This window comes from Passer domesticus, unplaced genomic scaffold, assembly GCF_036417665.1.
Source record: "Passer domesticus isolate bPasDom1 unplaced genomic scaffold, bPasDom1.hap1 HAP1_SCAFFOLD_102, whole genome shotgun sequence".
Taxonomy (NCBI): Eukaryota; Metazoa; Chordata; class Aves; order Passeriformes; family Passeridae; genus Passer; species Passer domesticus.
In genome coordinates this window covers 54,409-81,654 of record NW_026989903.1, presented here as the reverse complement: position 1 = coordinate 81,654, position 27,246 = coordinate 54,409, and the positions used below count along the sequence as shown (strand labels likewise).

At 49.2% G+C, this 27,246-nt stretch overlaps 2 long non-coding RNA genes across 5 annotated transcripts; both read left to right on the top strand.

Moving 5' to 3' along the window:
- Positions 1–918: 918 nt before the first annotated feature.
- Positions 919–12,245, top strand: LOC135291685 (uncharacterized). 4 transcript variants are annotated; one of them, XR_010354436.1, is made up of 3 exons: positions 919–1,403; positions 3,457–6,784; positions 7,534–10,991. It is a non-coding gene; the product is annotated as an uncharacterized LOC135291685 (long non-coding RNA). The 4 variants fall into 4 exon arrangements; XR_010354438.1 differs by having other exon boundaries at positions 951–1,403; positions 6,515–6,784; XR_010354439.1 differs by lacking the exon at positions 919–1,403 and adding an exon at positions 11,939–12,245 and having other exon boundaries at positions 1,411–6,784; positions 7,534–10,611.
- Positions 12,246–22,911: 10,666 nt separating this feature from the next.
- LOC135291684 (uncharacterized) lies at positions 22,912–27,215 on the top strand. The gene is made up of 5 exons (XR_010354435.1): positions 22,912–23,111; positions 24,677–24,797; positions 25,830–26,445; positions 26,801–26,918; positions 27,139–27,215. It is a non-coding gene; the product is annotated as an uncharacterized LOC135291684 (long non-coding RNA).
- The last annotated feature ends 31 nt before the right edge of the window (positions 27,216–27,246 follow it).

Genomic DNA, 27,246 nt, shown 5'->3' with positions numbered 1-27,246 from the left:
CCAGCACAATGAAGTGGACACAGACCATTCGTTCACATGCAACAGCATGGGTTGGTGCTCCAGCCTGAGAGCTGGAACTCAGCAATTGGGCAACTGTGCTTTGAGATGCAACAGCAGCCAGAGAACGAGGCTGGGGGTGACAGCTTGGGGACAAGGCTGGCCCAGCAATGGCATGGCACACAAGCTGTGCAGGAGGCACTGTCAGCAAGACAGCCCTAAGAATGCCACAAAACCCACACAGTTTTACACATTTATGTAACGCTGGTTGCTCTGCATATATGTCTGTACTGCTGCCTTTATAACCTTTTGGAAATGGTCAGAGCTAGCAGGATTCACCCCCACCAGGAGCTGATGCAGCCTGGCAACCTGCTGACTTACAGACGCTTCTGGCTTTCCAGGTGAAGCCAAGGCAAGCCCTGCTGCTGCTGCTGCTGGGGCAGAAAGCCCCGTCTGGGCAGGGATGGCACCACTGTGCCACGGGCTGTTTCTCCTTCCAGAGCTGGGCGCTGCTTTTGAGCCACTGATGACGGCTGGCGGCAGAAGGAAGGGGCCTTTTCCTGCACCAGCACTCATGGACGCACCAGGGCCACCTTCAGGGGAGACGTTCGGCCCCACAGAGTAAAGCAGAGGGCCACAGCTGGCAAACGCTTCCTTTGGAGCCTTCCTCTCTCTGGAAAGAAGGGAGCCCAGGGACAGGACGAGCAGCAGGGCCCGATCCCGGCCCGGGCCTGCAGGGAGGGGCGGCTGCCGCTGGGCGGCGCCATGGGCAGGGAGCGCGCCTGCGCGGGGCGGGCGGGGCCGGGCAGCCGCCAGGGGGCGCCCGGGGCGGGGCGGGGCCCTGTGTGAGGGGGGAGAGCCTCGGGCAGTGCGGAGCCACAAACGGGACTGTCCGTGCGGCACGCACAGCGCCAGGGCAATGCACAGCGCCAGGCACAGCACAGCTTCAGCGCAGCCTGGCCAGGAAGGGAATGCTCCCACGGAGTGCAGGAGTCAGCTGGTTGGATTCCCAGTCCTCTGCTGAGCTGGCAGGACACAGAGCCTCCTCAAGCACCGGTGCCTCCTCTCCAGGCTTCCTGCACTTCCTTTGCTGACAGGGTCCCATCAGCCCGGCTGGGGGCAGGCTCAGCTGATGTTACAAAGCACAAAGATTTTTACAAAGGTTTCTTCAAATTCCAAGATGTTGTCTTGAGCTAAGAGGCTTTGGCTCTTTTTATTCCAGAATAATGTATCCAGGATTTTACCCTGTCTGTTTCAATGCAGCAATATTGTCTGCAGAACTTGGGAAGGTCCTTTGGCTGCAGCAGAGCAGTTTCCCCAGCCTTTCAAGTACACCCAAGCTCTTGGTTGGAACTTGTGCACTGCTATGTCCAGTCCTGTTGGTCTGGAGATCGCCACTGCTCGCTGTAAGTCCTGTAAAGTTTTGCTAAGAGAAATGAGGTAATTATTCAAATCAACCTCTCCTTATATGTGTGTGTTTCCTGAAATGTGTGGTACTTGGTAGGGTCAACCATACAGCAGCTTACAGGGCCAGATTTTGCTGGTGCCCCATGTCTGAATCCTGATTCAAAGCAGAGCCATGGGTAAGGCTTGAACCATGTCAAGGAGTTTTCCTGACATATTTTACCCAAGTTCAGTTGGATTATGTAATTCATTCTCTCTCCTTTGCCACTAGCTTGCGGTCTGTAAGGATCATGAAGATCCCAAGCTATTCCCAAGTCTTTCCTAACCTCTTGTACCCCTTCTGCAAGAAAGTGGGAACCTCTATCTGATGACATTCCCAAAGGTACCCCAAATCTAGGTATTATTTGATTCAACAGTATTTCAGCCACTTCCCTAGACTGGTTGATATGACAAGGGAAGTCTTCTGGCCACCCAGAAAAGGTATCCACCAGAACTAGGAGGGATTGATACCCCCATTTTCTGGGAAATTCAGTGAAATCCATCAGGCACTATTCCCTTGGAACACCTCCAGATTTTATGGCTCTTAGCACTACATTATGAGCTGTGCTACAGTTGTCTCTTTTACAAACTATACATTTTAGAGTCTTGGTTGTACAATCTGAGCCATTTCAGACCCAGCTAAAGTTTTTTGCAAATGTTTCCAAAGTTTTTCAGTACTCCAACGAGTGGCTTTGTGTTTGCAATCCATTTTTTCACACAAGAGTGATTCTGGGACTACTCTTTGCCCAGCTGGGATAAGTGCCTAGCCTTGTGGATCAAATCACCCTTCTACAGTTTCAATTAATTGACAGTCCCTAGCATTATACTCTGGTTTTTCTACTGGGAGAGGTATCTCTGGCAAGGGTATTAAAGATAAAGCTTTGTTTTCTAACATGTCTTTTTCTGCAGCCTCGTTGGCTAAATGTTTCCCCAATTCCAGTTTGGTCTTATCCACTTGGTGTGCTCTGCAATGCCTGATGGCAATTTCCTCTGGTTTCTGGATACTTTCAAGTGTACCTGAGATTTGTTTTCCATTTTTGATTGATGTGCCTTGAGAGGTCAAAAGGTCCCTTTCTTTCCAGAAATCCCATGTGCCCGTAGCACTCCAAAGGTGTATAATGAATCAGTTCAAATGTTAACTCATTTTGCTCTACTCAGTTCCAAAGCTCGGGTGACTGAAATTAGTTCTACTTTCTGGGCTGGAACATCAGAGGGGAGTGCCCCCGATTGGATTACCTCGGGCTGTGGAGTCATTGTGTATCCAGATGTTTGGATAGGAAGATTGAGGGCATGGTCCTGTGAGAGAGCAGCTGCTCCTGCTGCCCGCTCTGCCTTTGGCATCTGATATGCTGCAGGTGTGGCAGCTGCAGCAGGATTTCCTGTGGGAAGAGGCAGCACTGCTGCCATGGCCCTCAGACTGCAGGGGCCCTTGGCTGTGCCCCCAGCACAGGAGTGTCACCCACGGGGGGGCACAAGGGGAAGGGGAAAGGGCATTAGGAGGGAGAGAAACCAGTGTCTAGGGAGTGTGTGAGGGAAATAACAATTGATTTCCTTTTCCTTGAGTAAAGAGTTGCAAGAGCCCTGCTAGAGCTGCTGGTGGCTTGGCCTCTTGCAGGGCTGGGGAGAGCCCTGGGGCCAGGGCCCCTCCTCTTTTTGGGACACCAGGTCTAGCTGGGCAAGTGGCCCCTGTTCCAGCCAGGAGCAGAGGTGCTGTGCCTTCTGCCCTGGGCACAGGGACCTGCCACTGTCACCAGCTCTTTCCACAGCTCGTCCTGATGCTGGGCCTGCCCTGCAGGGATGGGCACAGGAGGGGAGTGGCTGTGAAACCCAGGGCGGGGCTTTCACATTGACTGCTCTCAGTGAGTGTCTGGAAATGACAGTTTTCCATCTTCTGCCAACCAAGGCTGCCAGTGTTTCTGTGTTTGTATTGATGAGAAGGGTAGAGTGTGGGTTTGTGGTTTCATGGAGAGCAAAGCAGTGTCTGAATTCAATTCATTTCAATTTTTTCTTTCATAGTATTTTGTCTGTGAAAAGTCTGAAAATCAAGGACATCTTTCTGGAATCTGCTGTCTGTGACCTCAATACTGGCCGAGTGACCCTTCAGAACCTTGACCTAACTAAGCAAGTGCATGAACTCTTTTAGGTCTTTTTAGAGGGAGAAAATAAACCAAACCCAAACCTGTTTGTTGAATCTTTGGAAAATCTGACTTATCCAAGACAGTATCATTTGGAATGTACAGATCTTCTGTTCATCATTCATTCAGGCGCCTGTGAAACCAGACCAGTAATGCTCTCTTCAAAGATTTAACACAGCTGATTGACATCAAGTCGCTTGAAATTTTGGCCTCAACTTTCAATGATATTTTGAATATGACAATTTCCGTTTCAGGGAGGAGCAGAATGCATTTACACAGTTCCATTATGGTTTGTTTGGTTTTTTTTTCAACACACAGATTCTCTCATTTCCCCTTCTGTAGCCTTAAGCATTAAAGTCAACCATCTGCTTTGGAAATGCAGCTGAAATGTAGCTCTTTCTGCTATTTTGCTTAACTTTTTTTTAGGGGCTGAAAATATTCAGTTGTAATTTGCTTTACATTCTTTGTATTATTTGCCACTGTGGCATTGGAAAAATTCACAGGAGTTTCTCCCATCTTGGATTTCAAAATAATTTAAAATATTATTATAAAGACGATTTGGCAGTATTTAATTTTTGCTTCCTGTGTAACTTTATTAAATCTGTGCTTTAAAACAGGTGTCACCTAGCAGGCTTTCTGTTCAATGACAGCAGTTGCTTTTCAGCAGGCTGATTTCCCTGTAGGACTAGCCAAGGAAAGTACCTTAGGAAACTGAGTTTTCCACATTGTTGCAGTGTAGGAATGGTATTCCCTAGCTGAGTGCTCACACTGATACCCCTCAGAGCACGTGCCCCTCACTGACTTCCCCACCACTTTCCCTGTGGCAGGATGGAGAGAAGAGCACAAATGGGTAAAGATCACGGGTTGAGATAAGAACAATTTACTAGAAAGAGCAGTGAAAAAAGAACACAGACGGTCATAACAACACTAAAAGGAGAGTGTACCAGAGGCGAACGAGTCACACGTGATCGTTCTCCACACAGAACTTGGCACAGCCCGTGACTTACAGCACACAGGTGGAGGAAGAACAAACCCTTCCATTTGCCCCTGCCGCGTGGCAGGTGGTATCCAGTTACCCCAAGGTCCTGGCCGTGCTCCTCCGAGCTGCTGCAAAGATCACCCTCCTGGCCGGATCCAGGACACAGGATCCTTCCTGCGGGTCCTGGCTCTTGCTCTGGGTGACAGACCCCCATGGCATCTGCCCCGGCAAAAGGGACTTGAGGACAACCTCTCACTTACTGACATCAGCCCCTCTGCCCCCGCCCCAGCTCCCTTTTTGCCTCCAGAAAACTTTGAACAGAGGTAGCACTTAAGTACAGTTCTGCACATCCTGAAGTGGCAGGAAGGTGACCCGCATGTCGCTCTAGGCACATGTGCAGCAAGGACAAAGAAAGTGTTTGAGGGGCTGGCTCTCAAGGCATTCACTCATGCAATAGGAGCCCTGTTTCTGAGAGGCACAGCCAAGAGTGGAGCAGTCAGGTGTGGAGAACGGGGGATCTCCTGAGCCAGGGAGACCCTGGGGGAGCAGAGAGACGCAGACACCGGGCAGACCCCAAGTGGCACCTGCTGCTGGGGCACAGGCACCGCGGGGACACGCACACTTTGGGGTGAGCTTGCTGTGCTTTACTGGAGTATGCAGTACACAGGCATTCTATTTCTCAGAAATCATTAAATATGTATAAATTGCTCGAGTCTGCAGAGTTAGTTTCTGAGGGTCTGCTGGGGATCTTTAGAGACCCTGGGTGTTCACTGAGCTTTTGGACTTTTGTTGACCTTTCATTGTGGTCTTCCATATAGTAGTCATTTTCATCTTGGTTATCTGAGCTGCAGAATGTGTTCTTGAGGAAACTGTCTTGCTCTGGCTTGGCTTGGGACATAGAGGGTTTCAGAGCTTTCAGAGTTCCACTACCCACTCCTTCCTTCTAAGGTATTTGCAACAATCCCTCACACAGATCCTTTTGAGATTTGTCTTGGAAGTCTCACTTATAAAACTAATTTTCTTTTCTAGGACAATAATATTTGTTATTATAAATATTTACAAAACATCTCATGAAAGCTGACATACAATGAATTATCACACACAAAAAAATGCAAACAGCAACAATTCCAGCACTGGTTAGAAATAGTTCTGTAAGCCTTTAAAGGTCTGGTAGCCATGAGGAAAGCCAGTCCCACCTAGAGTGGGGACTTCTAGTCTTCTCCCATTCTTACATTCCTTTTTCTGATTGATGATATGCCAGATTGCTGGATATCAAATCAATCAGCATTCTTGTAACAAATCCAGCAACTTGTAACCTTTACTCAGGGTTCAAGGCAGTAGCTGTCTTTAGCACCACATCTTTTGTTCCAGGAGCACCACCTGTTACTTTCGAGTTCTGTTCAGGGATAACCAGTGACCTCCTTTATGTGCTGAACCAGACATAACCATTTGCAGCACATAAACTGTCACTTTTCTTTCCCATTTATTTTCAAATATATTGTATCAATCAGGAACATGGTGGTTCCTGCTCATTGACCATGCCTTGAGTACATTGTTCAGTTATTTTTTGAGAAATACGCCCAAAATACCACAGGCCTCCTTCCTTCATTCCCATTCTTTGAGCTAAATATGGGGCTACTGTGCAGGGCAAAGGCACTCATGGATGAACAGTGCATTGGGTTCCATCAAATCTGGTATCTCCAGAGTAGGGGTTGTCATCAATAACCTTTAAAAGGTATGGAAAGGCTGTTGGACATTCCAGAGTCCAGTGTAACAGCCTCCATGGATTCCTTTCATGATTCATACAAAGGCTTTTCCAACAGTCCCTAACTGGGGCTCCATAATCAACACAAACCAGTCATTCCCAAAAAGGCACGCAGTTCTTTTACAGAACCATTGCCAGTTCAGAAATGCTGCTTTTCCAGAATGGGAGCAAAACTAATCGGGATCATCTTTGCAGAAACGGCCTCTGGCTTCTGACTTTCTCAATCCTGTGATGGGCAAGAAGCAGAGGATTGACCAAGAGCCCAGTGATGTCCAGCCAGCAGCTGGTGGCCACTCTCCTTCTTTCTTGGACCTGCCTTCCACATCCTGTTCAATTTTGAACATGTCTACAAATGTCAGATCCATTTCCACTTCCACCCCTGAAGAACAACAGAAAAATAAGTTTCAGACACATTCTGGATTGCCAGTGTCTGCCAGGGTGCAGGGGAAGACTCTCAAGTCCAAGGTGAGTAAACAGAACAAGACAGGGTAAAAAAATCCCATCCTTTGGATTTTTGTGAAATGCTTGCCATGATCAAAGCCAAAGAGAAGAGCAGAGAGCTCAGGACCCAGGCAGAAAAGGAGTCACACAATCCAAGTTCAAAGGGTATTAAAGTGATGTACCCCTTTCAGATATGCTTCCATTTCATTTTTTTACTGGATATCTATATGGTTTCTTGCTCATATCCAGCCTTTCATCCACCAGCACCTCCAAGTCCTCCCCACCTTCATCCCCAGGTATGCCTCGGTGCATATTGCCTCGGGCATGTCCCAACCCCAGAGATGCAGCACTTGGCACTTGGCCTTGTTGAATCCCATGAGGTTCCCAGGGCCCCAGTTCCCAAGCTTGTCCCAGTCCCTGTGGATGGCATCCCATGCCTCTGGTGCGGGCAAACTTGCTGAGAGTGCACATATTCCCACTGTCCATGCCATTCTTGACATAGCCAATGCTTGAGCTTACAAACTGGGGAAATCATATAAAAGCACCATGCATAAAAAGAATTTTTCATGAAAACCTCCCATCCAGTATCACTCCTTTACCAGGCATTTTACTAACTGTTTCTTTTTAATGCTTTACTATTTGGATTCTTTTAGATTTGTAAATGCCCAGCCAATAGAGGTTCAACATTCTTGGTGCATCCTTTGGAATCAACTACCTTGCCTTCTGCAAACCTGCAATTTGAACTCTCTGTTTCTGGTTTTCCCTCACTTTAGGAGAAGAAGCAGAGGTCAGAGGAGCCCAACAGAACAATCCAGGTCCTGTGCCTGAGAAGAAGAGGATGGTGCCTGTGAGACTTGCAGACATCGACTGGAGCGGCTGCGCTGCTGTTTACGGCCGACCCTACAGGGACAGGGTGATTCATCTGCTTGCTCTGAGGGATTACAAGGAGCCAGAGTTACTTGCTCGGCTGCAGAGAGATGGAGTCAGGCCAAAGGACAAGGATTCCCTTGGAAAGATCCTTCAGCAGGTGAGATCATGGAGCTTGTGCCAGCAATTCGTCCATTATGCTGTTTTGCTGTTCCTAATTTTACTACTTCCTCACTGTTCAAATTAGAGACTTTTCCAATACTCCTTCAAGGTAAGTTCCACTGGTATTTCTTTCTGATAGGCTTTCATCAGAGGCACACCCATGGAAAGATGCAGTAGCTCCTTCTTTCATTTTTAAATATTCCCCATGCACCTAAGCTGTTGCTGAATTATGCAAGCATTATTATATTAAATAGGATTATTTCCTCTTTAGCTAAGAAAAAGAGTTTTGGAGCCTAGGCAAAGGATTCAAATTCAACGTGGATACAGTTTCAGTTGTTCACAGGATGACTTTTAAGAACTCATTCTCTGAACCTGTGAAGTTTGTTGCTGTGTTTGCCCAGGGCAGTGGCAGAGCTTTTTCACCCTGCAGACATTCACAACATGATGAGAGCCATGTTCTGCCATCCCAGCTGAAGTAGCTCCTTTAGATTTCTGTAGTTTGCATATAGGTGTAATGAAGTTTTGTTTTCCTGAACATCTGCCTGTAGGTAGCCAACCTGAATGCAAAGGAGAATTCCTTCAGTCTGAAAGAACAGCTATTTCAAACCCTTCAGACTGATTGGCTGGCTACAGTAAAATTGAAAGAAAGAGTTTGAAGTTAATACTTTCTAGGTAAGTTCAGTCTCTTGGGGAAGGAAAAGAGCCTTTTCAGAAAAAAGCCCTGGAAATAAAGCCTAGATTCTTACAATATGCTGCACCAGCAGAGGCCCACCAGGGTCATGGAATCCAACTCCTGGCCCTGCACAGACACCACGAGAATCACACCCTGTGCCCAAGAGAGTTGTCCAAACTGTTCTTGAGCTCTTGCTGCAGTGACCACTGGCCTGGGGAGCCTGTTGCAGTGCTCGAGCACCCTCAGGGCCATGAATGTTTTCATGATATCCTGCCTAAAGCTCCCTCAACTCTGCTTCATGTTTTTCCCTTGAGTCCTGACACTGAAGGTCTGTTTTCCCTGCAAGGAAAGAACTGTGACAGTTGATATTTAGACTTTTTAACATGAACTCTTGGACCATCCATAGAAAATCAGCTCCATCTCAGAACCCCACCAGCAGCAGCCAAGCGACATCTCCAAGGCCTTCTGAGACAGATGCTCCAGCAAGACCTGCTCAGGTATTTTGTGCATTTTTAACATTCTGCACTGTGTATTACATTTTAGCAGACTTGCTGGTGATGTAAAAGCTGTGATGGGAATGTGCAGGACCAGGCCTGGGCATGTTTTGCCACACACTGCTGTGACCTCAAGCTTGTGATAAGAAGAGAGGATCCAGCAGGGGTGGAGCAGCATTGTCCTGATCCAACTTTCTACTCTGCCTGGAGACTTGAGCTCAGCCCCCACCCTCAACTCATTCCCTGGACAAGGGCTCAAAGGGCTGGCTCTGCTTGTGTGACAGAACTGCATGAAAAATCTCCTGTGCATAAGAGGCTGCACCAGGCTGGGGCAGATGGGGCCCTCTTGCTCTCTTCTCCCTCTGTCTCTCTGTCACTGTCATTGTTGACCCCAGCTCTGCACTATCCACATGGCTGGACAAACACAGCACCTACGGAATGGTGCTATTCCCTCACTCTCTCCTCTGCCTTAATTTCTCTCCTCCCTCCCTCTGCTTGGGCACAGCACGGCTGTCCTGTTCTACTCCATCCCTGGCCCTGAGGTTTGCTGTGCCTGTGGGGAGCTTGTGGCCGTCTGTTGTGGCTCGTGAGGCAGCACCTTTGAGAAGCTCCTTGGGAGGAGCTGAGAGATGACTGAAGGGCCCTGAGCAACAGCAAGGGCTCGTTGGTAACCACTTGTGAAACTCTCTTGTACAAGTTTAAAGACTTGTTAGCCAACAGCTTTTGAGTCTGCGGAGTGGGTAAGCCTGCTGGATTTAAGACAGATGTACCTAAATGCACAAGAGTTTCTGGACATGTGACTGGTGTCTGTGTTCATCCTGATGAGAATTCACAACCAACCATAATATCCTGTACTCAGGGGTTGTAATAGTGAAGCATTAATCTTGTTTTTAATGCATAAAACTCTAAAACAGCCATGTTCCTCTGTAACAAATTATGTGGGTGTTTGATAGCAAAAGCTGAGTCTTTTCCTGGTGTGTGCAAGCAGTAATTGGGACCTAGTCAAAACTTACCTGGCATCCCCATTCTGGGGAGGCTTTGCTGGAGCTGCTGAAGGGAGTGCCTACTTCCCAAAGCCTTTTAGCAGTAGACTTGGAGAAGGACTTGCTAAGTGCTAAGACGAGAAAGTAGGAATGCAGCAGAGCAGATATTTACCTGCAGGTCTTCCAGGTTTGACAGTTATTTTTAATTTAAAATAGTGCATTTTAAAACTTTGCCAATTCATAGATGCTGCTTTTTTAGAATGGAGAGCAAAACCTGATTGTGATCATAGAAGAATGAATTATTTTGTTTTTGTTGCAGAAACGGCCTCGAGCTTCTGGCTTTATCAGTCCTGTGAGGAGCAAGAAACAGAGAACTGAGCAGTAGCCCAGTTACATCCAGGCAGCAGCTGGTGGCTGCTCTTCTTCCTGGGTGCTGGCTTTGACATCCCATTCTACAGGGATGTCAGAGCCATCCCCATGGAATGGGATGTCAAAGCCAGCACCCTGCCTCCAAGTCTGGGATCCATTCCCCTGCACCCTTTAGGTTCAAAAAAAGACAAATGTTGGAGTTCTAGAATGCCAGCACTCATGTGTAGAGGACTAACATGTCCAAAAAGATGTGAAGAGAGCTGGGGAGGCTGAAGCAGTAGTGTCCCTTGGATTTCAATGAAGGTATTAATGTGCTGCTTTTCCTAACTCCAGTGTGGACAATGATGGAGTAAAATTTGATTATTAAGAGAAGCCTCTGTTCGAATTTTGGTGCAAGCAAGACCATATTTCAGAGTTAATACTACAGATGTTATTTACAAGTAATTGTGAACTAGGGAGATAGAAAGGTAAAGGAGGAGATGGGCCAGGTGGGGGGAAGTGCTGAGATGAACACCGAGGTGGGTTAGGCCCGGACGGGCCCTTCCCTTCCTGCAGTGCAGCTGCACAGGCTCAGCTGCAGCAGTGCTGCTGCATCCCCTCATGGCATTTGCAGGAGAGGAGGGAGAAGTGTGTGTGTGGTAGAAAGCCCTGGAAATTGCTGGCAGCTTGTGTCAGGGCAGTGATGTTGGCAGGGGCAGCCAGGCCTCCTGCAGCTCTGGGGCTCTGGGGCAGCTGCGGCCTTTGGAGCAGGCGCAGCAGGGCCCCGGCTCACACTGGATACAGCCAGGGGTGCTCCGTGCCAGGCTGAGGGCAGGTCTGACCCTGCAGGGCAGCAGTGCAGTGAGGCCTGTGCCAGGGCTCTTGCCAGCAAATGTCACTGGGCAGAAGCCAGTAGTGCAGGCTACTGCTTCTCTGGTGCCTCTCAAAATGTTGAAAGGCATCTGTAGTTTTCTTTTCAAACCTGTCTAACACAGGTTGGTTGGTGTATCTGGCCTGGGATGCATCCCTAGCACAAGTTGTTGTCTGTCCTGGTACTGAATTTCAACTTGTTAGGGATTTGTGGCTTGTAAATATTCATTTCAGGATGCTTTGAAATGTTCATTTCCATGTGGAGGGAGACTTTGTCATCCCAAACAATCCAGGTCTTCAGGCCCAGAGGATCAGAAGCATTGGTGTGAGAGTGCTGGGAAGTGGCATCTATTATTCTCATTGCCACTTCATCTTGGATTTGTATCATCAGCTTGATAAACCTCACACCTGCTGATTTCAGGGAGACGGGAATGAGGACAGTTTGACTCCCACCGGTTACTTTAAGCATTAATGAGTTTTGGCCTCCTGAGGAGCTGATGTGCTTTGGGTTTTTGTTGTTGTCGTTTCTGACTTGTCTAGAGTTTGTTTTTCGGTCTGCATTATAACAGCCTCAGTTTGCAAAGTTCCCTCAAGGGCGGTGGCTCACAGAGAAAAATAGCTCAAAAGATAAACTGAGTGTATTTTTACTGTTTTACATGAATAAAGCCAGACTGGACTAGCTGAGTGTGCCTCAAGGCTATTTTGTAGGAAAGGTCATGAAATTCTAAACTCTGCAGAAATGTTGGCACACACTAATTTTCTTTTGATTTCTCCTTCATAGGATAGCCCCAGCTACTCCAAGATGAACAGCAGGTGCCAGTGGCTCCACAAAAAGCTGTCCCACATTCAGCAATGAATATCTGAATTTGGCAAGCAGCAAGTCCTGGAGTCCTGGCACCAGTCTTCTGCTTCAGCAAAGGAACATCTATGAGCTCCAGCTGTTTTATTTTAAAAGAAAATTATGTTTTTAGGTTTCCTCAAGTTAGTAATAAGGAGATGATTATTTGTTAAAAATGTAGGATTAGTTAGTCTAAGATTAGAGAATTTAGTCTTGAACTTTAGCAATAAAAAAGTTGCATTTCTGTTAACTCCTTCTCTTATCATCAGTTTTATCATCTTTGGAGAGTCTTTCTTCTGGTCAGATAATCTCTTCAAGACTTAGCTCTGTCCACTGAATGAAACTTATCAGTAGAGAATGGAAGCCCAGTACATCTATTATGAAATTGTGCACAATTTAAGAAAATATTGTAGCAAATGGAATTTCTTTATGATAAGAATAAGCCTGTTTTCTGATTTTCTTGTTAATTTAAGATCTTTGCCTTAAGGGGTGGAAGGCATAGAGGACAACCTCCACCCCAAATGACCTTGTTTTGGAGGGTTGGAGAGGAGTGCCCATGGGCTGCTCTAAGCTGTCAGCTGAAGCAGCTCTCAGGACTGCTTGGAGATCATGGCCTCACCTTGTCATGAGCCAGGGAAGATCCAGATCTCTGTAAGGATTTTGTAAAAGACATGGAGAAGTGTTGGAGGCAAGGTACTACAATAGGTTTAAAAAGAGAAATTCCGTTCCAGTGTCCCTTCAGGATCGCTATCAGTTTCGTAGATTTCTCCAAACTAGTCAGTCACAACCTGTCTTTCTAGAGAGACACAGATGTTGATTCCTGCACAGACCTATGGGGACTTTGATGTCTAGTTCTTTTCCTAAATTTCCTGCCATTTATTTATTCAGCTGAAAAAGAGGACATGTTAGCAACAAGACCATAATCTTCTTTTGGGAAAGGATATGAAATTGTCTGAGGGAGGATAATATTTGGGAACACTCAAAGGTGGCTGGGAATGCCCCTTTCTTCCTTGCAGAGCATTCTACAAATTCCTCCATTTTCTCCAATCCAACGATGTTGAGTCCCTGTACCTGAGAGCCTTTGGGGTGTTTTGTGATTGAACACCTGAGCAGTTGTTGCCCTTCTGCTCTCCTTCAAGCCAAGTTCAAGAAAATGTCACCTCCTAAACCCTGAGACTTGGGTCCATTTTTGCCTGGCTCAGGGGGTGCTCCTCCAGCTCTGCAGTGCAGCAGCCCCAGGGACGCTGCCGTGGGGGGCATGGGGTGAACTGTGCTGGGCTGCCTCCCCTGGGCCTGCTGGCTGTTGCTGCTTGACAGAGCGTGCCAGAGTGCTGCTGCCCAGGCTGGGCTGAGACTGAGGACTTTTCATAGTTACCCCTTCATGACATATCTTTCCCTTGATGGGATTTCTTCTAGCTCACTCTACACTGCATTAGAAAGTTTTATTTCCATGCTTTAACAAATAGAGGCTTCAAATTCTCATCTACATTTTCCCCCTCAAGTCCCTTATGTGTTGGGGCTGTCTTCCCTTGGGGGCAGGTGTATCAATGTACTGATCCCATCCCCTTTTATTGCTGCAGGAGTGCTTAGGAACACTTCAAATGGTCCTTTCCACTTTTCTTTAAGTGGCTTGTTGCTCTGCTTTCTGGCATAAGACACAGTTCCCAGGTTGATAAGGATGTGCCTGAATCACCAGGGATGGTCACAGCAGAAACTTGTGGAAAGATGAGAGCACTTTCCACAAAGATGATAAGAAGGGACTGAAATTATCATTTCCTATCATGGGCTCACTTTTTTCTTTAGAACCAATGGAATTCTGGACCTCAAGAGAGCAAGGAGAAGCACTGGTGACCACTTCAGTGAGTTTTCCTGGCCACTTTTACTCATTTCTGCTTTTAGACTCTGATTTGTTCTGTCAGCCTTGCTGCTGGGATTGACCTCCATGGGCTAAGTAGGTCCCATTTAACAGGGAGTGTTTTACATAACTTTTGTACTGTTTCAGCTCTGAAATGAGAATCTCTATCTGATGACATTCCAAAAGGAATCCCTATTATTAGTAGTTTTTCTTTTATTATTACTTGAGGTGATTCTTTAGGATCTTTTTTTTTTTTTTTCGTTGTTGTTGTTTGGTTTTTTGTTTTGTTTTGGGTGTTTTTTTTGTTTGTTTGGTTGGGGGTTTTTTTCTGACAAGGAAAAGCCTCTGGCCTTGCAGAAAATGGGTCTACTAAAATGTAGAAGGATTCCTGGCTGAATGAGGCCATGACATTCTCCTGTGAGAATTGGAAAATCTGGTCTGCAGTTTACACAGTTACTCTGAAGACCATGTACTGTCCCCAGAACAAGACAGACCATGTGCTGCCCTCAAACAGATGCATCAAGGAAGAAGGAGCATTGTGCCCAGATGAAACCAAATGCCAAGCACACACAAGTGGGAACTGCTAATTTGGCACACCTTAGCTAAAGATGCTTATGGTGTGACAGCCAATCAGTAATTAACATACATGTGTGAATGCAGCTACTGAACCAAGGAGCATTAAGCATTAGTGGCGTGAGACAGTGTCTAGAGAAGGATAAATGTGCCAAAGTTGCTTAACAAAGGGGAGCAGCATGCAGCCACATGGGCTGTGAGTGTCGTTCCTCAGCCGACTCTCCGTGGGACCCTCTTCCCTTTGGCGCCTGTGCACAGGGACTCTCTTTGCTGAAATGCAGTTCCCTGAAATGCAGTTCCCCTAAACGCGGAAGACTCCGAGCATCAGGTTCCCAGGCACAGCAGGAATCTATGGATGCACTAATGGAGCACTAACATTCTCAGCCTGCTCCATTTACTTTACATTTGAATACAGGCTGGTAGAAGGAGAGATCTGGCTTTGATTTCTCCCCAAGTCACCTGTTGCACTTTCAGGTTAGGAGTACATGTAAAATGCAGCTAATCACTCTCTCTACCCATGAATATTCCACTAGTGGACTGACATACAGAAACATCCTTTTTCTCTTTCTACCTTCCCAAGTGGTGCAATAAGGAACAGGAGACTTGCAGAAATCACACAGAAAATCACCAAAATTGCTGAAATGAACACTCAATTCCATGAGAAAACCTCCTGAGAAAATGCTTGACAGGATCACTGAACTAACTCAAGCTTGGAAGAGAAACGTTCATTTTAGCACTGATCAAGGGGAAAGAAAAAGAAATGCTGCAAAAATTCCAAGTGGAAGATAAGGAGAAAGACAGGAAGCAGAGGAAGAACAAGGCCCTGTCAGATGAGCTGTGGAAGGTAACTTTGTGCCCCAGCGCTGTCAGAGGACGTTCCCTGTCATTGGTGCAAGCAGCTGGAGACAGAAATACTGCTCGATTTGGGGGCCACAGTCTTGGTAAGTGCAGAGGTGGTTCAATAACGTGACATGAGGGAGTTCCCCCAGAGCAACTGGGATGCCTGAAAGAAGTGAACAGCTCACCACAGCCTGGCCCGCTCGGCTGCTTTTCCTTCTGACCCTCCTGGGGAGGCTCTGACATTTCCTCTTCCCTGGTGGAAGTGCAGCTGCTGCCAAGGGAAACGTCCCTGTACTGACTCAGTGTTCCCTTTGCTTCCCACATGTCCCATCTGCTGTCCCTGTCCAGGAGAGCTGCTCTGCACGGGAGGAGGAGACCGAGGGAGAGCCTGGGAACATGGGGGGCTGCAATCCCTCCTGATCTGGTTCTGTTTATGGATGGGTAGAGTTAGACTTGGATAGTTACAAGTGTAGGGATATTTACATACATTGACTGATATTTGTGTAGGTATCTATGTATGTATTTTGTTATATTGATGCATGTGTATTGATCTGTTTACATCTGGAGTTATATTTACATACTTGTACATTTTTGTAGCTGTGTAGTTCTTTTGCTGGGGTTGTATGGATTTTTTTATTAATCCATTGATATTTGTATATTTATAGATATGTTTGTTATGTGTGTACTATATGTCACATATGGAATAAAATACATAATACGTATTTACATCTATATATTCTTATAGATATATATGTATTTACTTTACTTAAATATATATGGAGTTGCATAGTTCTACAATTGTATTTATTTAGTTCTGGATCTGAGATTCTGTAGAGAGGGATGTTGATATTCCTGTATTTGTATATGGGCTGTACAGTTGTAGCAATATGTAAAAAATTTAATTGTTAAACTTCAATTCATATTTGTGTATAGTGAGTTGTAGAGTTGCAATAAACTAATTTTTTATACTGAAGTTGATATTTGTATATATTTACAAAGCACAATTATCTCAAAAGAATTAAATTTAAACTTAAATTGATATTTGCATGTTTATACATTGGCAGCACAAGTGTAGTAATTTAAAACAAATTTCATTTTTAAACTAAAGGGTTTTTTGCATATTTGTACATTTCTAGTGCAGGTGTAACTATCTGCAATAAATGCAATGATTCAATTGAAGGAACTGTAGATGTGTGCTACCCAAAGCCAGGAGCAGATGGAAATGCTGCAGGATTGGGCCATGGAAATCCCCAGCCATGCCCAGCACAGGCCCCACCTGCACTCAGGCTGGGCAAGGGCAGCGCAGATTTGGGATGGCAGCAGAGCCACACGTTGGCTCAGAACTCACTGCCAAGGCCTGCTGAGAAAACTCCGGGACTCCACTGAGAGCAGAACTCCAAGCAGGAGCCACCTGGGGAGGACAAATCCACCCCCCCATCCCACGGGCAGCTCTTTAGGAAGAGCTCCAAGTGTCCCCCTGAAGCTCATCCCAGAGCCCAGAAGCCAACAGGGATCCTGAGCCAGCTCCGCTGCCTTTGGCAGCACTTGGGCAAATGAGCTGCAGCAAGGGGGAGGCAGCAGTGACTGTGACTGCTGCAGGCTGGGGATGAAGGAAGGGCCATGGACACAAGCGCTGAGATGCTCCAAAATCCAGGAGGAGGCTGGAGAACTGGGAAGGAACAAGTTCTAAAGGCACTGAAATGATGGAAGCCCTTTGTGTGAAGTTCCCTGAAGGAACTCCCAGGGACATGGATGCTATAATAAGTAGTACCAGAATACACAAATGCAGTAACACCAGGAGATGGTCTGTATGACCCACAGGCAATGGCTTAGAAAAAGACCAAGTCTATATTTTATATACTTTATTTATTATAGTATCTATATTAAAATGCATAATTCATGAAAGACAGAGTAGGGGTAGGGGGAAAAAGGAGAGGAGCCTCTGGAGTCAAAGACTGAATCTTCATACAAGTATGATCAATGCTCGTTTACGACTAATCTAAGGGTACATTTATGTCATAACACAGGATTCAGGTGGCATGGGGACACATCCAATTGGTTAACAAAGCACTGTGCATAAAACAAAGAGCATTTCTTAACATATCTTGGTCATGTAGCTTAGCTTGTCAGCAATATCAGCAGAACATCTTCACATCCTCTGCTAGCATCTTCAGACCATGTTCTTCAACATCCTTTCCCCTTGGATGCAGTTGGCAAACTTCCTAATGCTGGTTGCCCAAGGGCAGAATGCTTCTGCTATCAGGCACGTACACAGAGCATTTGCAAGCGTGATTCAAAATCCACAGAATGTCCATTGTTCTGCCTGCAGGGTTGTGCACACAGGCTACAGTGTCTGCCCAAAATGACCTCTAACATATAATATGTAGTATATAGATGATAAATTACATATATCATCAATTCCTATGTGTTGTGTGATACATTTTGATATATTTTGAGAAATATTTTTATTTTGTATAGATCTGATATATTCCTCCAGCCAGGGAGAGTGAAGATGTACAGCAGTCCAAAACCTTCTGCCTACACAATCAGCCCTGGCTGTGTGCATGCACATCCACCCACTGTCCTTGCTCTCCTCAGCACCTTGGGGCTGCTGTTTGCACAGAACTGGGATGAATTTAACTCAACAGTACCATGAGTGGGGTGTCCAGCTTGCCATGTACACTCACGTGGCAAGGAACAACACAGAGCTCTCAAATCACATCATCACAGGTCCTTTCATTCCTGTCGGGCACTGAGGAACTCTCAAAAAAAACACCAAAGACACAGAGAAGAGGTGGAAAAAATTGGCATCATGCTACTGCTGGTATCCTCATGGAGGAAAATCTGTTGGGTTTCTTAAGGTCAAAGCTTTCCAAAAACTAGGAAAACTGCTGAGCACCAGTAGGCCAGTTGTGAGACATTTCCTTGACTTGGCAAAGCTGGGATGTTAACAGTGGACTCTGCCCTTGGCTCAAATCACCTGCCCTCACCTGCAGACAAAAGCACCACCACCAGCAGAAGCTACACCAGTCCATTTTCTCAAACAGCTGGGTTACATTTGGGAGACAAAAGGAAAACATATTGGACTCTGTGGATTAATGACAGGACTCTGTGAAACAGTTGCAAAGCAAAGGGCAGCAGCTTCTCTCTGGGACACTCCTTGTGCTGCAGGGCAGCCGGGCTGTCCCAGCTGCCCAGCACCCGGCGCTGCGCGGGCTCTGCAGAGCTGCACAGCGGGGAGGCAGCTTCGGGCACCTCAGCCCCTGGCCAGGAGTGGCTTCTTGCTCTGGACGGCTCCCTGGGGGCAAATGCAGGCTGCTGGCCTTCTGCTCTTGGCCCTAGCCTGGCCTTGCAGGGCTAATCCTCTTCCCTGTCTCAAATGTGCTAAAGACAGACTTGTTTGTTTCCAGCTCTGCACAGCATTGATTTGCACCACAAAATACTGAAGGACTGAAGCCTGAACTTCAGACTCTGGCTGAAGCATCAACAACAGGACCTGAGCCAAAGCTGCCCTCTAGGTGACCCTTCCAACCAAATGTGCTGTGTATCTGCTCTTAACCAAGTATTGCTATCAAAAGGAACAATGCATCCATTCACTGGGGAAACATGTCTGCACCTTTCTGCTTTAGGAAAATGGACAAGGCCACACCTGGCCCTGGCTCCTCCTTGAGCCCTGGGCAGGCTTGGGGAGAAAACCAAGAGGAGAATGAAATCAGCTGTCCCCCAGCAGAAGCTCTGTCACGTTGCCTGTCCAGTACTGTCAAAGCCGGGCTGCTCTCACAGCGCACTCGGAAGCCTCGTGGCCGCCAAAGGTGGAGGCTCCGCAGGATTTCCCAGTTCCCGGCCGTGGCTCTCCAGGGCTTGGCTGGGACAGCTTCCCCCAGCTGATGTGCCGCTCTGGATGAAGGGGAAAGCATTGGGATATCTGCTGATTATCTTTCTTAACCACTAGAGGCAACCTTTTGTAATAATGCTGGGGTGCATTGCTTGGCTTCTCCTTTTCTGACTCTTTCTTGCACTTTTGCATTGCAGTAAATGACACTATTCCTCCAGCTGGTGTCTGTGTCTGCATCTCTGACCCTCCCCACCATCAAAACAAACACACAGCCACTTTAGCACCAGACCTGCCTCTCTGCCAGCCCTTCTCTTGGGAAACACCCCTGATGGCCATCTCTGCAAATGAAATTCCCACTTGGCAACTTCCTTTTCTGCAGGCAGCTGAGAAAAGGAGCCACTCCCAGCTCTGGACACCTCTGGAAACCAGCTGCTTTCAGCAGTCACAGCCCTGAAATGTCAACCTCCTTCCTTAACCTGCCACTGGGAGCTCCCACCAAGAGGCCTTTTGTCCAAGGATGCCCACAGAAGAGCTCGAGGAGGGAGCAGTTTGGAACACAACTCCTCCAGAGTTTAAACCTGCCTTTATCTAATGAGCACACACCGACCTGTCCCAAAGGGAAAGCTGGCAGGAAAGAGAAGCTGCTCTCCCACAACAGCAAACTCTCTGCTTTCTTCTGTTCCAGCTGGAGAGTGGAGAGCATGGGCTACACCTCAGTGTGGGAAGGAACCTGGGAGTTGGCCTGATCTGGGAGCCTAGCAGAGGGAAGTTTCCTAAAGACATGGAGAAGATTCTCTGGAAGCAAAAGATTATGGCAATATTTCTGCAGGGAAAAAAAAAACAAAAAAAAACAAAAAAACCAAAAAAAAACAAAAAAAAAAAACAAAAAACCCAGAACAAATTAAAAAAAAGAAACAAACAAAAAAAAAAAAACCCCAAAACAACAAAAAAACCCTCATAAAAACTAAAAAAAAAACCAAACTGAAGCATTTCAAGAAGTTCTCAGATTGAAATTTGTTCCCCAACATGACAGCCCCAATGTCTCTCTGGCACGTCAGGAAGCTCAGGAATGAACCTGCAGGGCATGGATAAACACCATTGGTGTGCGTCCCCCAGAGCACAAGCAGCTCCCCAACAAGACTTCAAGGCTGAGGGACAAAGCTTCCCCCTTCAGCTCTCCACAGCAGCTCTAGGAGTCTCTCTCCATTGCAAGGTCTCCTCTGTCACTCTACAGTGACAAGAGCTGGCTGCAGGAGGCATTTGCTTTGGAACTCTCCCCAGATGGGGGGAAGAAGAGGTGATTGCCGAGGAAAGAAAAGTGCAACACCATCTGGGAAGACACCAGCGTGACCTCCCCACAACTCTAGGCCATTAATTGGTGCCCAAAAAGTAGGTAATAAAACAGTGCTCCATAGTTGGGGTCCATAGGGCAGGTATTGGTTTGTTCATCACCAGCAGTGAGGGGGATAGCTCCACCACAAACTCACTCGCCCGTTATTCACACAGTACTAGTTTTATACTTTTTTTTTTTTTTTTTACTTCATGGGCACATTAACTTTTCTTAACCTCACATTGTAGCATATTTTCTAATTACTCGATTAAAAAGCCCTTGTGGCACACTTGCAGTTTCTGCACAAGGTGGTCATCACTCTCCTGCTGGTTGTTTTGGATGAGGGCTCAGAAGGCTTCCTCGGGCTTGAACTTCTCACCTCTCATTTCTGCAGAGTCTACAAGATTGTCTGCTCAAACACCAAGTGGTTACCATTTGCAGTTAGCTTGTTCTGCTAAATTTGCTGATTTCAGGAAAGCGCTTCATTCCCATCCCCTGTTACAAAGTAAATGCTTCTTTCAGCACAGCTACAGCTTTTAGCATAGCTCAGGCATTTCCTTATTGCCTCAGCACCAAAAAGAATCAAAGTAGGAGGGGGAAAACCAGGGAGGGTGATGAGGCAACATTGTCTTATTGCCCAGGCATTACAATTCCTTGGGTAAAGCAACATCCATCCACAGGCCAGCACTTTAGCTTGGATGACAATGCTGACAAAATTGCTGCCCCTTCCTGCTGCTGTAGCTGACCCCAAATCATGAGAAATGTGCCAACTCCGCCAAAGACAGGCAGACATGGGAGATAAAAAGAGCCAGTCTGCTGGAAAGGAGACCAAATGAATGTTTTCTAATGCCCTCTTTTCATCCTTTCCCCAGCCCAGACAGAGCAATGTCCTTCCTCTCTGTCACCGATGGTGACCCAGGCACGGGATGCAGCGTGGGGACAGAGCCCGCCGCTGCTCTCAGTGCCCTGCCCTGCCCTTCCCTGCCCGCCTTGCCCGCCGAGTCCTGCCGTGCCGTGCCGTGCCGTGCGGAGCCCGGCCAGCGCCGGGAGCCGCCCCGCCCGCGCTGTGCCCGCAGCCCCGGCTCTGCCGCGCTCGTCCCCGCCAAGTCCGGCCCGCGCCAGGGCCGCGCCGAGCGCCAGCGCAGCGCCCCCCTCAGGCCGCGCGCCGCCGGCGCAGCCGCGGCCGTTGCGCCGCGGGCGTTGCGGCCACAGGCGGCGATCAGAGCCATGGCGGAGCTGCCTCTGCCCGCCGGGCTCAGCGCCAGCGCCTTCCCCGCCAAGCTGTGGCGCCTGCTGAACAGCCCCCGCGTCCGCTCCGTGCGCTGGGACAGCCGGGCCCGGGGGCTGCTCGTCGACCGCTGCCTCTTCGAGCGGGAGCTGCTCGGCCCGGGCCCCGCCCGCGGGGGCGGTGGCGCTGGGGCGGGGCCGGTGCCGCGCCCCTTCAGGGCCACGCAGTTCCGCAGCTTCGTCCGGCAGCTGTACCGCTACGGCTTCCGCAAGGTGCCGGGCTGGCTGGGCGCGGCTGCGCCGGGCGATGCCGGGGGCTGGCTGCACTACAGCAGCCCCTGCTTCCGCCGCGACCGCCCCGACCTCCTGCTGCGCCTCAGGCGGCGGAGCGCGGCCGACAGGCGGCGGCCGGCGGCGGGCCGGGAGCGCCGCAGGCGCCTGCCCCGCGGCTCCCGGCAGCTCTCCGGGGCGCGGCCGCTGCCGGACGGGCGGCACGGGCGCGGCCGCTTCCAGCCGCTGCCCCGGGAGCGGCCGCCGCTGCCGCCCGGGCGCCCGCCCAGCGGCTTCCTGCTGCTGCAGCGGGAGCGGACGCTGCCGGACGGGCGGGAGCTGCGCAGCCCCCGGCCCGGCCGCCTCCAGCAGCGCCCCGGGGAGCGGCCGCTGCTCGCCCGGCGCCCGCCTTGCGGCTTCCACCTGCTGCACCAGGAGCGGCCGCTGCCGGCCCGGCGGGAGGGGCCGAGCCACTTCCAGGAGCTCTACGGGGAGCGGCCGCCGCCCGCCGAGCGGGAGGTGCTTGGGATCCCACCCTGCCGCTTGCTCGGGCTCCACGGGGAGCGGCCGCTGCCGCTCGGGCAGGAGGGGCCCCTCAGCCGCTTGCAGGAGCTCTACGGGGGGCAGCTGCCTCCGCTCGACCGGGAGGTGCTCCGGCTCCAGCCCTGCAGCTTCCAGCAGCTGCACAGGGAGCAGCTGCACAGGGAGCAGCAGCCCTAGTCCCCGGCTTTCGACCCACGAGGTAGGAAAAGAGTTCTAGCCTTGTGTTTCCCAAACATAATTAAAAGTAACCGTTTGAAGTATTTCTCCACAAGGCTGTCATTCTCAGCCAGAAATTGTCAAGGGTATTACGAAGGGGAACCTAGAAGGCCAAAAAATTCTCTGCCTGTTTTTCCTGCTTGCTGCCTGTGATGTTTGATCCAAGGCAGCAATAGAGCTCTGTGTCCCAGAGCCACATTGTGAAGCATGACCAATCCAGTATGTTTGGATTCTTGCAGCTACCCCAGGCACTTCAGCCCCCAGCGCTCCACCAGGCAGTGCAGGTTGTGCAGCACCAGTGGCCTCCAGCTCAGCCCAGAGCGCACCTGAGGAAGAGGGATGGCCACCAGCAGATCTGGGCCTTGCAGTCGAGCAAATGATTCGGGAGATCAGGAGGTCCGTGTCTGAAAGATCTCCCTCTGCTCAGGTATCTCCACTGGATGGGAACCAAAGGGGCTGGAGTGGGAGCTGTTGAACATTGTTACATGGCTCAGAAGCAAAGGCTTCTTTAATTGAACTTACTTCATTATTATTCAGTTATTTAATTATTCTTGGTAGAGAAAGATTTCTAAAAGTCTTCTCCCCCCACCCCCCATAGTGAGGATGAGCGTTGTGAGCCTGTGTTGGCCAAGTTTGAGTGCTCCTTTTCCTGGGAAGAATCCTTCCTACAGGGGCATTTGTGGTGATGGTTTGTAGGTTCTAAGAGGCTGTGTTTGATGGGAAGGAGGAGAAGAGTGTTTGGAGAATTGCTACTGAAGGCCAAGTGTCCCGTGCAGGGAGGGGCATGCAAGAGGTGCCTGTTCCAGCAGCAGATGTGGGCTGTGCCTCTTTTGGGTGGGAAGGCCAAGGCAAAGCAGGGCTGGGCAGCAGCTGCTGCTGCTGTGTGAGCCCTGCCGGGCGTGTGGGCGCTCCCAGAGCCGTGTGTGGGGCTGGGCTGGAGCTGCAGCTCTCTGTCCTTGTGCAGATTATTATGTGTGTTGGCCAAAGAATGTCTCTCTTTCTATTCATGTGCTGACCCAGTGCCTGCAGTACATTTATGATGGAGGCAGGGCAGACTCAAGGAGGGGAGTGGGATTTTTTGGATTTCCCAATATCATATTCTCAAGTGGCATGTCTTTTTTCTTCTGTAAACTCACACATAGCAGCTTTCAGAAGCATTTTATTCCATAACAAAAGGAAACATTGCAGGCTCAGAACCATCTTTAGAATCTTTAGGATTCTGATGGAATCAGAATCACAGAAGAAATGAATATTTGGAACTGGTCCTAGTGAGAATATCTTTCTGCCCAAAGGTAATTTGCAGGTGCTTCATTGTGGACATTGACTTCCTCAGTGGAATAGGAACACTGCTTGGTTGTTTGGCTTTTCCTGTCTTTTGGGATGTTTTTTTCCTGCCCTCCTGATTTACACATTTTTGCCACTGGTCATGAATGTGATCCTGGAAGTAGCCTAGGTGTGTAAATGCTTGCCTGGATCATACACATGGGGCAGCAGCAGAGAGCTCCAAAAAGCACCACGGTGTGATGGGTTGTCTGAGCGGCTGGGTGGGGCTGGTGGGACTCCCAGCCAGAAATGTGTGCCTTGCGTGTGGGTTTGCAGCACAGGGCAGGGCTGGGAGCGAGCTCTGCCCTTGCTGACAGCCATGCTGGCAGCCAGGAGAGCCCCTGGCTTTCTGCTGGCTGATTTCTCCCAGCTCCTGAGATAAGCCAGGGTCAGAGTGTGAGGGCACCTCCCCCACATCCCCTCACTTGGTGTCTTCTGGTTTTCTGTGTTCATGTTTTGTCCCAAAGATCATTTTGTAAGAGCTTCAGTTTCACCTTGGTCACCCACATTCTGAGTTTAAAAGGTTTGTCATGTGAACCGTGTGGGCAGTGTTCCCCCTGTGCTCCATGTCCTTTGGGAGTGGAGAAGGAGAGTTATTGTATCCCTGATGTGATTCCAGCAAAATAGTGAGTGATCTTTGGGTTCCTTTCTTTCTGTGCTTCTGCTCAGGACAATATTGGTGTTGCCCCTGAATCGTCAGGAGGGGAGCCTGTGGACAGAGCTGCAGCAGAGGAGACTTCATCTGGCACCGAGAGCTGCAGGAACAGTTCCCCAGAGCCCGAGGAGCCTGGTAAGGACAGAGCCCACTTTGGTTCAGAGAGGTCTAAGGTGGCTGCTCTGAGCAGGGCTGGTGCTGCCTGGGGCCTTTAGTTCAAATCCTGCACCGGCACAACTTCCCTGAGTTCCATGCCCTCCATGCTTCTCCAGAGGCTGTGACACTGAGTCCTCTGCTGTGTCAGAGAGCAGGGAATAAACCTGACCTGGTAGGAGTTGCGTCACCAAGCTGGGTGTCCCAATTTTGTGCTGATGTCCGTAGATAAATTTGCTGCAGGATGACAGGGGAGGCCAGGCTGAGCGACTCTTGAAGGAACAGGGGATAAAAAGAGGAGTAAAAACTCAGGGTGGAAGTCCAAATCACTGCCTAAAAGTAGTACCAGTCTGCTGGTATCAGTCCTGACCCACAAGCAAAGCAAGGAGCAGAGCATCAGAAGCCAACCGATTGAAAAATCACAGTAAATCCAGTAAAAAAAGGAGAAGCTTGAATGAGCCCTGATTAGCGAGACCTAAGAGGACAGAGGGAGCACTTTGGATCCGTTCCTTAGCCAAGCTGGTGCAGCCTGCAGGCCTGGTGGGGAGCTCTGTCCCTCCCAGCTCTTCCTGCCAGAGCTGATAGTCGAGTTGGAGCAGCTGCTGCTCACTGCAGAGGGCACTTTGTAGATGCCAGGTAATGGATCTGGTTCATGACTCAGCTGCCAGCAGCCCTGAGCTTCAGCCATTTCAGTGGGGACTGAGGTCTCTCTGTCAGCACAGAGAAAGATAAGGCTGGGCTTCTTTGTGGCAGCTGGGGCTGTCTGTGTTTCAAGCTCTCGTGGGTGCCCTTTGCACTGTGAGGGCTGAGACTTTATTGAGATACTTCAGTGTTTGGAAACACACTTTTGAACACTTGGAATGATCCCTGTTCTTTGAAGAGCAGGCTTCAACTTGCCAAGTGAGAGTCTGCCTTTCAGGCCATCTCTGACAGTCCCTGGTAGAAGGACAATTGCTGCCCAAGGGAAAGGTGCACAGAGGCCAGTACTGACTCAATGTTCCCTTTGATTCCCAGATGCCATCTGACCAACATCTCCAGGAGGGCTGCCCTGCATGGCAGGAAGAGACAGAGGAGAGCCTGTGACAATTGGGCAGGTAGAATTCCTCTGTTTGTAGATACATTTATAGATTTCTATGGTTCTATTTATCAATGCTTATACTTCTATTTATATATTATTATGTTCTGTTTATATGTCCATATATTTGTAGATCTGTGTAGTTAAATGTGGATATGTATAGAGTTTCAAAAGTGATAGAATTTTATTTCTATAGATGTAATTATATTTATAGATTTTCAAAGTTAAATTTATATATAAGTAGAGTAAAAAATATATATATGTATGAAGTTATATTTATAAATGTGCACAGTTATATAGTAAGAGGAATATGAGTGTTTAACTGAATAGATTGATGTGGTGTAGGTCTAGGATGCATTTTTACTTCTTTCCCCCTCGGCTGCCTTTTTCACCTCTTGCTTTTCCCCCTGTGCCCCCTGTGTCCCCTCTCCCTGGGCTGGGTCCGAGCTGGCGGCCGGGCCGGGCGCAGCAGCAGTTCCAGCCCCGGCTGTCCCTGGAGCGCTGGGAGCTGCCGGTGGCCCCAGGCACTGTCCCCTGAGGAGCTGCTGAAGGACGGTGAGACTGAGGGGGCTGAGGGGGCTGAGGGGGCGGTGGCGCTGAAGGGACGGTGACCCTGAGCTGCTGCTGGGGCTGAGGGCTGTGGGGCAGCCCAGGGCCATGGTGGCACTGAGGTGACAGGCAAGTGGCACAGGCTGAGGGGGTGGCGGGTCTAAGGGATGGGATGAGTCAGAAGGGACTGAGGGAGGTGAGAGGACTGTGAGGGGCTGAAGAAGCTGAAGGGGGCTGGGGGTTTGCTGAGAGCATGGCGGGGCTGAGGGGATGGAGGGGCCAGCAGGGAGCACAGAGGGCTCTGGGACTGCAGCTCTGCCAGGCCTTGGAACCAGTTCCAGAGCTTCCACTTTTGCCACAGCTGTAATGAAGACCTTGAGGAGAGCAGGAGACTGCCAGGAGCCAGCAGGGAGAAGCTGAGGGCCAGCAGCAGGAGCAGTGAGCGGGGCCCTGCTGCTGCCAGCCTGGAGAGAGCCCGGGTGAGGCCCCAGGGCCGGGGAGGCAGGGTGGGGCTGAGGCTGGCGTGGGTGCTCACCACAGCCCGGCCCGCTCGGCTGCTTTCTCTTTCTGACCCTCCTGCGGAGGATCTGACATTTCCTCTTCCCTGATGGTAGTGCAGCTGCTGCCAAGGGAAACGTCCCCATACTGACTCAGTGTTCCCTTTGCTTCCCACATGTCCCATCTGCTGTCTGTGTCCAGGAGATCTGCTGAACTTCGTCTGCAGGATCAGAAGAACCGGTGTCCTTTCGCCACCCCCAGTTCCCACTGAAGATGGGAGCACCTGCAGAGCACAGGGGACCACCTGCA